Source organism: Eretmochelys imbricata, chromosome 3 (assembly GCF_965152235.1).
Source record: "Eretmochelys imbricata isolate rEreImb1 chromosome 3, rEreImb1.hap1, whole genome shotgun sequence".
Taxonomy (NCBI): domain Eukaryota; kingdom Metazoa; phylum Chordata; order Testudines; family Cheloniidae; genus Eretmochelys; species Eretmochelys imbricata.
In genome coordinates, this window is record NC_135574.1 from 159,334,010 (window position 1) to 159,347,377 (window position 13,368).

At 41.7% G+C, this 13,368-nt stretch overlaps 1 protein-coding gene across 2 annotated transcripts in view; it reads left to right on the top strand.

Moving 5' to 3' along the window:
* TP53BP2 (tumor protein p53 binding protein 2) overlaps positions 1-13,368 on the top strand; it is a 65,657-nt gene that overhangs the window by 7,476 nt on the left and 44,813 nt on the right. Inside the window, exon 1 of one of the 2 annotated variants that reach the window (XM_077813704.1) lies at positions 6,914-6,932. The exons of the other annotated variant lie outside the window; for it this stretch is intronic. The gene's annotated coding sequence lies outside the window, so the exon portion shown is untranslated. Of the gene's footprint in view, positions 1-6,913; positions 6,933-13,368 lie in introns of those variants that run through there. 2 annotated transcript variants of the gene reach the window in all.

The window sequence follows — 13,368 nt, forward strand, 5'->3', positions numbered from 1 at the left end:
AATGTTTTCTTTATGTGGCAACTGGATATAACTCATCATTCCTCACTCCCTCTTCTATTTTTATCGGTCTGAGGTAGGTATGCCAGGTATTTGAGTAGATACTTCTGTATCCATTTGTTCTACATTACAGAACCACCCACGGTATAGGTTCTAACGCTGATTAGCAGGAAGAGGTCCTTTTGATAGAGGGTTGTGTGTGTAGGTGGCTCAACTAGGCTGAGGTAAGTGTGTTGTGGGAGCCGTTTAAGAAAACAAAAATCAAGCAACATTTTCTCTGGTGGTGGTTGTCGTCTCCGTTTTAATACTTACAACATCAATTTTATGAGAATAAAACATACGTGAATGGATTTAGCCTGCTCTTCCCCCAGTGTTTTAGAACAGTTACTAGGCACTTTTTAAAAACGTTTTTTGATAACGTGAAACTGATGTGGAAAAGTTTCTATGGGAGAGATCCAGTTAGATTATACTGTATAGTGTCTGAAATTGAATAAATAATAGGGATGCTCTCCCACCCAAAGCCTTGAAAAGCTTCTGATATGTTAATGTTCTGAGTTGTTCGGTGCAGTTGTTTGAGTTGTTAGTTTATTTAGCACTCTTTGCTGTGGATCAAGGAGTTGTAGAAAGGGAAATTTAAGATAGAAGAGCTAAGTGACTTGCCAAAGATCATGCAGCAAGTCAGTGGAAGAGCTGGGAATAGATCTCTCAGTTGCTGACTCCTGCTCCTGGGAGTCCTACTAACTGGGACACTCGTGATGTCAGTTTCCTTTTTTTTGGCCACACACAAGTATCACTAAATGTCATTGTCTGACATAATCGTATCATCTCCATGCACACTACAGCAGGGTTTTGTGGTTGTTGATATACGGATGCTAGGGGAACCTTGAGCTGGTTGTGTTCTGGACTGTACCTCTGAGCAGATTTGGACTGTGATTGACTGGGTGGGGCTGAAAAGAGGTTTAAAATCCGCTTTCTACTGCATGCTCCCCTTACGCTCCTCCTTTAATACATTCAACTGTGTAGCTAGTTCTCATACTTTTGAGATCCATTTAAAATGGCACATCTTTGTTTTATCAAGTTTAAGAATTTTTCTTCAGCCTTGATTCTTCAATTCTGTGAGGTGAACTACTAAGCACATAATTTATATTTAAATTTAGACTTTCACTCTGTTTTGTTGTAGTAGTGCAAAACTAAATTTAACAGTTCTCTTGAGCTGAGTTTTAAGGGAGAGTTTCTGGAATTATCTGTCAGTTTCTTGGTGCCAGGGTACCTACTGTGTTTAAGCAATGAGGTTGTGTTTCTTTAGATATATCATCAAATGAGCTTTTTGTTTTTAATACATTGCTTTGTCACTCCATTCCCTCTGTTTTTACCTTGGGTGGAGATTCTCAATATTACTCTCTGAAACAATCCTTGTGTGAAAAATTTTTCACTAGCTGCACTTCATTACTGTGCCACTCTTGACAAACCTAGTTTGGTGAACAGAGGATATGAAAGTAATAATTAGCTCTAAGCAGGTCTTAATCTGAAGATCTCAAAGCACAGCTCTCAAAGTTGGGGTGGGGTGTGGGGGGAGTAAGTGCTGTTATCACTTTACAGGTGGTGCAGCTGAGGTAGAGACCATAGAGGGCGCTGTCAATTTGAAAATTCCACTTCCATATAAAAACTTCGTGCCTATTGCTACAAATAGTGTCTAAAATCATTATAACTGAAAGATTAGAGAGAAATATTTTAGTTTGTTTACATTGTGTATTTGCCAGCTCCTTGTCTGTCAGTTTCACTAGTTTGTTGATCATGCTCACCCCTTCCCAGGCCCGAGAAGGAGGTGTTCACCTGTACCAGCAGAAGCAGATCTGAAACTGAAAGAGAACAGGCAATAAGCAGGCTTTGCTCAGAGAAAGGAAAGGGAGAAGTGTTGCTCTCAGGTCCAAAAGACACATCAAAAGAACAACAAATACTCCTGGGGGAATTCTGCACCACTGCGCATGCGCAGAATTTGTCCCTTCAGATTTCTTTGCTCCCCTGCAGAAAAATGACTTTCTGACAGGATAGCCACAAGAGCGGTCATTTGACCCTCCCCAGCAGTATGTTTCGGGCAGCCGGGTAAATCACTATGGGGCAGGAGGCGTGACTGGGGAAAGACCCGGCTGGTGGCTCCTAGCCTTGTGGTAGGCTCAGCTGCTAGTCCCGGCTGGGCTGGGAAGGATGCTGCACGGCATCCGGGGCCGGGTCAGACCCTCCCACAGCTGCAGGAAGCTCTGCAAACTCCTTCCCCTCCTCCCACCGCTTTCTGTACCCATTGCTCCTCAGCTGCAGGGGGAGGGATTACTGTACTGTACAGGAAGCTGCTCCCCCATCTGCCCAACCCCCACACACTCAGAACCCCCTCCCGATGAGCCCCATTGCCCCTGGACCACCCCAATGAACCATCCGCACCTGGATTCCCACCCTGCCAAGCCCCAACCAGCTGCACCTGGATCCCCGCCCCACTCCCCCAGCATCTGGACACCCCCTCCAAACCCCCCACACGCAGACCCCCTGGCGAGCTCCATCCTATTCCCACAGCTACACTCCCCCACTGAGCCTCAACCACCTTCACCTGGACCCCTCTGCAGAGTCCCATTATTGTTGCACCCAGAACCCCGCAACGAGTCCCTGTGTATCCAGAGCGCTGCCCGCACGCAGATCGCCCCACACAGAACCATCTCTACCCACACCTGGATCCCCCTACACTAAGCCCCTCCACTCATGGATCCTGCCTTGCTGAGCCTACCTGGTGCACCTGGCACAGAAGGGCAGGGCCCTGGGATGTTTCTGGGGCAGGCTCTGTCCTTGGGCTGTGTCAGGGTTGGGTGCAGCTTCAATGCCAAGTTCATGTCCTGGAGAGGAGCTACATACTGTGCAGCCAGTAGCCTGTGCTCCCCAATGCCATGCTGGAGCCTCCAAATTTATTTGACAAAATTTGCAGAATTGTAATTTTTTTGGCGCAGAATGGCCTCAGGAGTAAAGAAAACAGCAGGAATTTGTCCTGACATTCAATAAAGAACTTTTTTTTTTTTTTTTTTTTTTTTTTTACAATCTATTTAGAGGGTGCTCCAATAGAAAATTAATTGATTTAAAAATAGATTAATACACTTACAAAAATTCAAATTGTGTCCCTTTTAAGTGGCTTTCCCATTGTCACAAAACATGTCATTGGCAGAGCTTGGAAAGAGAACTGTGGTCTCCTGATTTCCTGTCCAGTGTTCTGGTAAATGGTCTGATTTCCTTTGTCTTCGAAATCATTTTAAAATTTTTTTTTTAAATATAGCTGAAATGTGGGTGTTGGAAGGGGTTGTGTTTCACTGTAGCTCATGGAGGAGAGACTAACAGACTTTCGGACCTTGCTACTGCTTGTGTAGTGAGTAGCATGTTTTAAACATTAAAAGTAGGATTTTCTAAAGCACTCCGCATTGGCCTTATTCTGCTCTAATTGCTGTCGTTTTTTAAAATATTTAAGAAGCTTCATTTAAAATGAAATTAAAATGCAGAGCCCCCCGCACCGATGGCCAGGACTGGGCAGCGTGAGTGCCACTGAAAATGAGCTTGTGTGCCGCCTTTGGTACATGTGCCATAGGTTGCCTACCCCTGGCTAGAGTATGCCAACACTGGGTGCTTTTGAGTTGCACCCTGAATCTTTGTTTTTGTAAACGAGAATTTATTTGCTACACATTCTACTTTTATAATAAGCCCAATAGTGGCTCCCATATAACTCTCTTGCTGCAGTTGTTGTTTAGGTTTAAGTGAAAGGACTAGACCTAAAACACCCCCCAAAATTTAACAGTAAGCTTTTGCTACTTGCATTAGAAACAGGTGATAAATTCACCTGTTCTAGGGAAATTTTTTTCCCCATAGTCACCTGACCTTACTATGATTTATGGGCTAGAGTTGCATGTGATTTTGGGTTATGGGTATTCCTGTTGCTTGAGGCAGAAGTATCAGTCATCTTTTCTTATCAGTGTGATTTCTAAGTGCGAGATGGAAAAGAGAAGAGTAAATATTTTAAACCCTCTGTAGTATTGCGGACATCAGTTAGCCAGCAACAGGACCGGCTCTAGGCCCCAGCAAAGCAAGCATGTGCTTGGGGTGGCACAATTCTAAGAGTGGCATTCTGGCCACCCTTTTTTCCTTGTGCAGTTGTGCTCTCGGAGCTTGGGGTGGCAAATTTTTTGCTTGGGGCGGCAAAAAACCTAGAGCTGGCCCTCGCCAGCAAGTAGCAGAGTGTGTCTGGTGCAGTTACCACCTCTCCATGATAGTCTGGTCTCCTCAGAGGAAGCATGGGTTAAATGTGCTGCCATCTCACCACTGGGCCTCCTGAAATAAAGTTTATGTACAGATCACAGCTGGTATGGAACCGTATTCATTTGCTATGGACACTGAGAAACATTTAGCTCCTTTTTTCATTGCAGGAACGTGTGCCTTGAAAGGCCAGTGAGAACAATTGAGTTTTTTACAATAGCATCCCACAGGAACTCTTTGAAAGCCTTTCTGCTGGCCAATTGCCATCTAGGAAGGCTGTTGACATAACAGCACCACTGCTTTCAGTGGGAGTGGCATGGCAGTTGAGCTTCAGGAACAGTTTTTAAAAAAAATAAATACAAAGGCTCCTTATGAGTTTGATGTCAGCTGAGAAAAGCAAGACAGTTCAGGCATATGGTTGTTGCTTTCATAACTCCATTCGTTATCCTTAGATGTCATCTGTTCCATGCAGAGTATGTTGCAGTACTTAACAGAGGGAGGAGAGAGGCATCTGCAAACTATTTTGCTTGTGTTGAGTAAGTTAGATCCTTCTATTTTAGAGTGCAGTATCTGTTTTTAGAAATGGGGGGGGGGGTAATTGAGTTTGTGGTGGCTGAAAAGTGTTAATTGCTCTTTGAACCCTGACTGCTTGATAGGACTGAACACAGACTGGGTTGAGCAATGTAGTGTCTGCCAGAAGGGGCATATGATCCAGAGGACTGGTCTGTCTGTCTTTCACTGACTTCAGTAGGAGGATTGAGCTCTTATTTAGACAGACTGTACAGTTCAAACAGTGGCTGAAGATCAAACCTTCATGCCATCCGTTTTAGTTAGGCTTTTAAGTGTTAATGATACAAAATGGCTGACTAGTTGTCACTGAGAGGACATGCAGAACTGGTTATTGGACACTTGGGGAACATGTGCAGGAAGGGAGTTCCAAGTATAGATGTCATTGTGAAAAGAGTTGTATATTGTATGTTCTATCATACAATCTCAGGATCGTATTAGGGTTTGTTTACACCCAGGTTTTTTTGCACTGATTTAACTAAATCAGTAGAAAAACTAATTTAATCAAATTGGTTCAGCCCCCTAGTGTGGATTCAGTTATGTTGATACACAGTTTCATTGAAACAAGCTATAGCAATATAAGACCCCTTATGCCAATATATCTGCATCCATACTAGGGGATAACATTAATTTAACTAAATCACTCTTTCTACCAATTTATTTAAAACCATTACAAAACTGCATATAGATAAACCCTTATTCTCTGTATCATATAGCCAGTGTAACTCTTAAAATCTGAAAATAAAACATTTATAGAAAGTGCTTTGAAACCGTTACAAACCCCAGTTCACGTTAAACATCTGGCTTTCCATACTGATATTACGGACGTGGGTGGTCTGAAAATATAATCACCCTTAAAAGATCCCCTTGATCCAAGGCATGCTTGGTTGTAAATTCAGATACAAAACTGAAGTACCACAGTTATGTAGGTATAACTTTTGGCTAAATACTTTCACTGAGTACCAAGGCAAAGTGCTCATGTTTGAAGTTTTATTTGAACTGCTCTTTTCCTAATGTCCTGCTTATGGATAGTCTGGCCTGTATGTTCTGTTGTACATAAACTAATAGAATACATTTTTAATAACTGAGGGCTTCTGAGCTCAAGATTCTTTGTAAACTGCTCAGTTTGAGAGCTGACAATAAAAGGAAGATTGCCTTTTTCTGTTGGTTACATGCATCCCAGTGCTCATATTTGATCCAAGTAGGGTAGTTCAAAGTTTTGACTACAGCTTTGGTAAATGGCCCTTTAATGGATTCCTCCCTCTTGTCCTTCCTGGTAGTAGCATAAGTAAAGAACATCAGACTAGGAAACTAATCTGTTTAACAGATTTAAACAATTCTAGATTGACAAACTTCAGAAAATTAATATGGCCAAATTAGATGATGCAGAAAAAGAGACCTTGTGATGAAGGTAGTATCTAAGCTATAATTATGGATCACTTCTGTTTAGATGTACAGACGCACTTGAGATTTCAAATGAGATCTGCTGGAATACAGAAATTGTCATCTGTGAAGTAGGAGGGGCCCGTTGTGTTCCAATTATAACTGTATTTTTCTAGGGAAATTAAGTCCATGGGTTTTGGTCGCACAGTCTCCAGCTACTTCTCAGTGTTGCTGATGTGGGGGAAGAAAAAACTTAAAATAGCAAAAATCAGTGTGTTCATCGTGTACTTTGTGTTGTGGTGTTCCAAAATCAGACCGTTTTCACTGTTCTCGACCCTTAAAAAAGCTTCCTCTTAACTGTTTCCCTATATTTATAGAAAACAAGTTGTTTTATCTCCTCTGAAAATGGAACATATATCTCTTCAATGAGAATTTAACCTAATTTAGAGAGTAGAGAATACTGTGTCTTTGGGATTAAAGGTCGAGTTCTATTCTCCTGCAGTACAATTAAAAGGAAGAAGGGCTGTCCTTTATTTAGAACAAGAATAATCTTAACAATTACAGTATTTCCTACTGTACCACTCCTACTTTGCATCATAACTTCCTTTCTCATAGTTATGGCTAAGTGCCACTGCAATATAAACTGAGCTGTGTGCGCAGTGGCTGAGAAGGAAGGATCATACTTTGTGTATCAGGTGTGGCTGTAGGTAAATATTAAACTTATCTGTACACTTTGAGTCTTACCTTATTAAAGTGAACTGCTGAATATGAAAGGAGCCAGGATCATGTGTTTTTCTTCTAGGAAGGCTATTATGTACCCTCTTGTTTACCTTAATCTCTAAATACAGAGTCTGAACTGGCTGGCTAGTGAAGACCAGATAGACGTTCTGAAGAACTTGATATGAAAGGAATCCTTTTGTTACTGATACAAACTTGGTGTATCAACTTTAGTTGCTGCCTCTCTCCTGTTAAATTGAGAGCTAGAACTACGTACCAATGTGGAATTCTGTTGATCAGAATATAAAAAACTTGCCATTGTACAAGCTGCTTTTTGCTTAGAAAGTTGCAGTCAAGTCAGCAGAAATGTGAGACGTTTTAATAGCTGATTTCTTCATGGCTGGCTTGTGAAGATGAAGCATCAGCGTTTGTGTTTTCCAGGGCTAGGTAAGATCCAGGACTTGTTTATAAAGGAGTTTTTACTTACCTGTAAAAACTCACTCCGGGCTGAAACTTTGGATGCAAGGTCTCTGCCTGGAAGTAGTTACATCTGTATATTTCTCTCATACAAATTGCTTTTTCAATTTAATAGCTAAGTGTTCTTATTCACCCTAAAACATTAGCTATTTACTGTTTTTGTTTTTTGTACTCTAACTGAAAATAACTCTGTTACCATTTATTTAATTCCAGATATGAATCTGGCTCTTGTAATTCTTCCACCTCCCACACTGTTTTTAAAAGCAGCTACTGCACCTCTGAAATGATGGCTTTCTAGTATACAGCTAAAATGTTCTTCTACATTCTCACTGTACATGGAATCCACTGGGGGAAGAGGAGGTCCCTGCCTTGAAGAGCTTGCTGTCTAATTTAGATACGATACAAACAGTGCTGAGTATGTGATTCTATTACACATCGCTATTAATCTGAAGAATTTCATTTATCAATCTCATTTTGACGGGACATTAAACTGTATACCATGAAATGTCTCTCCAACACCATTTCCTAGTGCTGCTATAAATATCTAGGGAATTAAAACTAGCTTTTTGTGGTTTAAGAATATTAAAGTTATGTTTGTCTTAAACTCACAGAGAGAGAAACCTCAGAGTTGAATGCTGAAATGACATCACTTGCTTAGACTGATTCACAATATTAAAATAGTTCATGCTTTTTTATAGAGGGGTAGTGTTCTCATGGGTCTACTGGGTTCTTGTATCTCTGCCAATTAGTTGTGTGCCTCAGTTTTCCCGTCTGTAAAATGAGCAGACTACTTGCTTGCCTGTTTGTGTTGAGGCTTATTGTTAGGTGCTATGTAAGTGGAGAGCGTTATTGCCTCTTATACCATTTGTGATGCATTATACCTGGGCAGAACAGGGCTAGGTTAAATGTTAACCCTGAATTTCATTATTTTTGTAGAGAGACCAGGTGGGTGAGATGATATCTTTTCTTGAATTGACTTGTGTTGGTGAAAGAGACAAGCTCAAAAGCTACTAGGTGTTGAGCATGGTTGTTCCTGTCCCCACCAGGGACCAAAACACGTTTCCCCCACTCTTGAATGGATATCTGCGGGAGGAGACTCTTTAGGTGTCCAAACACAAGAAATTGAACTGAAAGACAGATCCAGAAGTAACCTATTTCTATGTCAAAAACTGGTCTCTTTCACCAACACAAGTGGGTCCAACAACAGATATTCCCTTACTCACCTTTTCTCTTTCATATTCTGGAACTATCACATCTACAACAATGCTACAAACATTATTTATGCAGGGAATTTAAGGCCCTTAATGAACTCCATATTTGAATATAGTGTTTTATGTGAGATATACAGGTTTTGTGTGTGTGTATATAGTTTTGTCTTGAAGTATTTCTGCTAATTAAAGGCTGACAAAGTTTCTACATAAGAGCTTTGACTAGAACCTATCTGAAAGTACAGGCTGTCCTTTTTACTTAGGTTAATTTCAGGAATTACCTAATCCATGCTGTCAGAGAAACTGCATAATTGAGTTTTCCAGTCAGCACATGCACTTAGGGATTTAAAATATTTGATATAACTGAAGACTTAATTTAAAATATTATGTTGATGCAAAATTATGTAATGGAACTACTTTACAAATTTGAAGATTTTTGCCACCATCTTTTTTAGAGCGTAGAAAAAGGCCCTTAAAAAGGGACCCTGCCAAGTTAAGAACTTCAGAACGGCCATACTGGCTCAGACCAATCGTCCATCTCTAGCCAAGTTAAGAAGACAAGTGTATTTCTTTTTCCCTTAGTTTCTCCAGTACGCTTTAATCACTATAGTAATATCAGAAAACACAGCTGGTTCTCCGCATACCACCATATCTGCTCAGTTGAATGGCCAATAAACTGCATAATGCAAATATCTTCTTAGCTACTTGAACTTTGGCTTAATACCAGTTAGGAAAACTGATTCTGTTTTTTAAAGTGACAGAGCTGTAGTTTCAGAGTGGTAGCCAAGTTAGTCTGTATCAGCAAAAAGAACAAGGAGTACTTTTGGCACCTTAGACTAACAAATGTATTTGGGCCTAAGCTTTCTTGGGTTTTAGGCCACGAAAGCTTGTGCCCAAATACATTTGTTAGTGTCTCAGGTGCCACAAGTACTCCTCGATCTTAGAGCTGCAGTTAAAACCCTTTGTGGGCATATAGATCTGCATTTAAGCAGAGCTCAGCAACTTTTTTTAAGAAATAGTTATCCACAAATGTTAGAGCTGGGAAACAGTATATATGCTGTATTAAACTACACATAAAAGCTTGTCTGAAATGATAGTGTCACTGAATTAAAAAAAAAAAATTGGAGGTGAATCTCAGGAAGTTTATGTGGGTGTAACTTGCATGCTGATGAAACAGAAGATGGTGAAATTTTAAAGTAGGGTGTAGCCTACTTTAATGTACACCTTCTGACATCCTCTTTCTAATTGCTTGTCCTGCCACACCACCTCCCTTTTTGGCCTCTTCGATAGGTGTTATGATTCAAATGTAGTGGGTTATATACAGAGAAGATGCTGTGTCAATTACATGGATTGGAATCAAATGCTGTAACTCATGATGAGGGGACTAGAAGGTGCAACTTACACCAATTTGGATTCCCTTAGATTTGCCTCTGAATCTGGTCTGTTCTTTTATAGAGATGTGAAAAGTTCTTCTTTATAAATATGTGCTTTGCTTTGCCATCTCAACACTTGCGGGTTGTGCATTTCACTTGCATTTCTAAAGATTCATATGCCTGCTCAAAAAATGGTCTCTGGCTGAAGTGAACGTGCACATGTTAGTCATCCCTTCAGTGTCCTTGATGCATCAGATGAAAGTCTCTCTTTTGCTGGAGGAGCCATAATTGCAAAGTTTATTTTCTAGGCTGGACAATACTGCCAGCTGAAATGTACGGTAAACCATGCAGGAACCTGCATTGCTAGATCTACCATCCATCTCTGGCATCTGGTGAATATGCCACGAGCTACGCTGCTGGGATCCAGTGCTTTTACACTTAGAACCCCTTCATAAATCACAAAAAACAAAACAAAATATTCAGTCATGATTGTCCAAGGAGTAGAACAAAATAAATGGCAAATAACACTCTTTGTACACTCAAGTCCACGTAGGTCCTGTCTATGCTAGAAAATAAGATGATTTTTTGGCACCTGACAGGTCATAATTCTACACATCTTAGACACTGGTGTAGACAAGGCAAAAGTGTCCACGATCAGTCCTTTTTAATACTGCCACCACGTGTTGAGCATGGTTGATCCTGTCCCCACTAGTGACCAGAATGCATTCCCCCATATTTAAATGGATATATATGTGGGAGGAGACGGTCTTTAGGTGTCCAAACTAGAAATTGAACTGCAAGACACATCCAGAAGTAACCTATCTCTATCCCAATGGAGGATATTAGCAAAACAGAGAATTTCAGAGCCTGATGTTCAGTGAGGCCCAGCACCTGGAGCTCCCGTTGACTTCAGTTGGAGTTTTGGTAGGTTAACACTTCTGTAAAACAAGATTAAACTTGGCACAGAGCTACTTGCAATTGTCAGAGCTTTCAGCCTCATTGGGTATTGTCTGTAATAGATACTCAAATGCTGACTCTTCTCCTCCACTTCTTCAGACTGAATGGTTTGGTTTACCTGTTACAAGTCACTTTTCTTTTGTCGTAGTAACTCATGCCCATTTGGAGAGGTGGTGTCCAATTTCTTGAGTTTTGGGGCCAAACATATTTCAAGAAGGTCAAGGGCTACGGCCAGTACTTTGGGTCAGTCTCTCTGGGCTCTTATGGTCCATTTATGCCAATTGTTTGGGTGCTCTGCACAACATCTCCTTTGCTGGCGATTCCCCAGTGGTATGGTGCCAATTTACTCCACTCCCATGCCTCTCTCCCCACAGCCTCTGCCTAGGGGCCATGCTGGGATGTGGAGCAGCATGTCAACAGTTGGGTTGGGAGAGTGACTGGTGCACGCTACATGTCAGCTATCCCCTGCTGGTGTGTGGTCTCTTGGGGAGCCTTGCCAGCTTGTGTAAGTTAGAGCAGCCACCAGGCTACTATAACCCACCCATGCCAAAGCAGTCAATCAGGGAGCTATAAAAGATTTCTGGTTCTTAGCTTCTCCCTTCCCCTGTTCTGTGTTGTCGTAGGTTGCAGTGATAGGGAAGGCAGCCATCTTTGCTAGATACTCCCTTTAGGCTCAGGCAGAGCCAGGCAAGCTCTTACTTGGCTCTTCCTGGAGTTTATACAGCCTACCAGGCAATGGTGCAGCCAGTGCTGCTTTTTCTTCCCTCCTCAGTAATGCAGTAGATGGCCTGTGTGGGAGCTGCTGAATAGCAGGGAAGGGGTGGCTCACATCAGAGCAGCAGGTAGTTGGGTAGGCCATGCCCGCTACTACATCCTGGGGGCTGATCCAAACACTTCAGTTAATTACTTGATGTCACTCTGGAAATACACTTTCAATTTGTCAATGAATACAAATATTCTGACATAGTCATCGCTAAGGGAGGTTGAACACCCTGGTAAAGTAGTTTATCTGGGATTTTCAGGGTATAAATGGGCAACTTGTGACCCTTTCTGAACAGTTGCCTCTGTGTATGTAAACCTCAAGATTAGCAGTGGGACTTATTTATCCTCATTTGAGGAGTGAATAATCTTGTATTAGGTTGGCTGTCTGAGGTTCCATATAATACCCATGATTATGCTCGTTTTAATTAAAAACATTCCCAGCTGAAAGTGAATCACTGAAAACAAATGTCCCTAGATGCAGCACATTTTGCAGATACACAGGACCTGGGAGATAGTTTTGTGTGCAGTCATTTTAAGTGTGAAGTGGTTGGGGCAGTCATTGCTAATGCTACAAAAGGTGGTCTATTCTACATTCCTGTAAAACTCCAGGTTTTCACTGCAGCTGCACAGCTGGCTGAGCTTAAGGAAAACAAAACTGTTTTTCTGGTTTCTGGTTCTGTCTCTGTGATTACATGGTAGCTCTGCCTGGTGGAATGTCACTTCCCCACCTTCAAACTCTCTCCTTAAAATAGTGTGTATAAAATGTGTGTTTTCGAGTTTTGTCGTGGAGCATTGTTGTAAATTTAAAGTTGAACTTCAAAGCTTCAATTTGAAAGCTTTAAATAGAACCAAACTACCATTGACACATCATTGGCAGTTTCCCATAAACTGCACAAAGTCATGATGGCCTTTTCCACATTAGATACATATGGAATGCTAACCACTGTAGCATGCCTGTAACACACCTCTAGTCTACATGGAAACATGCCCCCAGTAGTGCTCAGCGTTTAAACGAAGAGTCCTAGGCTGTGTGGCTGCATACACTGCTGGCACATAGCACGAACTTACTAGCTGCTTCCGGCCAAGGGTGGGAGAGGGAAGGAGAAGGGGCTTCATGGCTTACAACTTCCTTCTCTCTTTCTGTGTGTGGGAAATAAATGACTTCCTGAATTTCTTCTTAAAACTGAAGAGTGGAATCTCTCGCCCCCATTTTCCTTCCTTTTTTTCCCCCCCCTCCTCATTCTTTCAGTACCACACATTCGTTATCACCACCTGTGCATTTCACAGTCTCCCCACTCCCTTTTATCTTTCTTGTCTCTTCACTCCCATTCTGTTCCTCATCCCATTTATCTTTTCCCTTGCTGTCACTGTGATGCAGTGACTAAGAAATGGTGCCAGGGGATTTATGGGAGTTCCCTTAGGAATTCTGGGAGTTGCGAGCTCTTTTTCCTCAGTTCCTTTTAACTCTCTTACTGCTTGCGGAAGGCCTTCTGAAATTTCTCAGATGCCACTGCTTCAGGGAGCAGTACCAGGAACTGTAGACCTACTGGGCTGTCAATACTTGGGTGCAGTCCCATCAGTTTAGTTACCAGTGGTTTAGTACTCCAGTGCAGATACAGCCTAGGAGCTGGCAATTCAACATACCCACT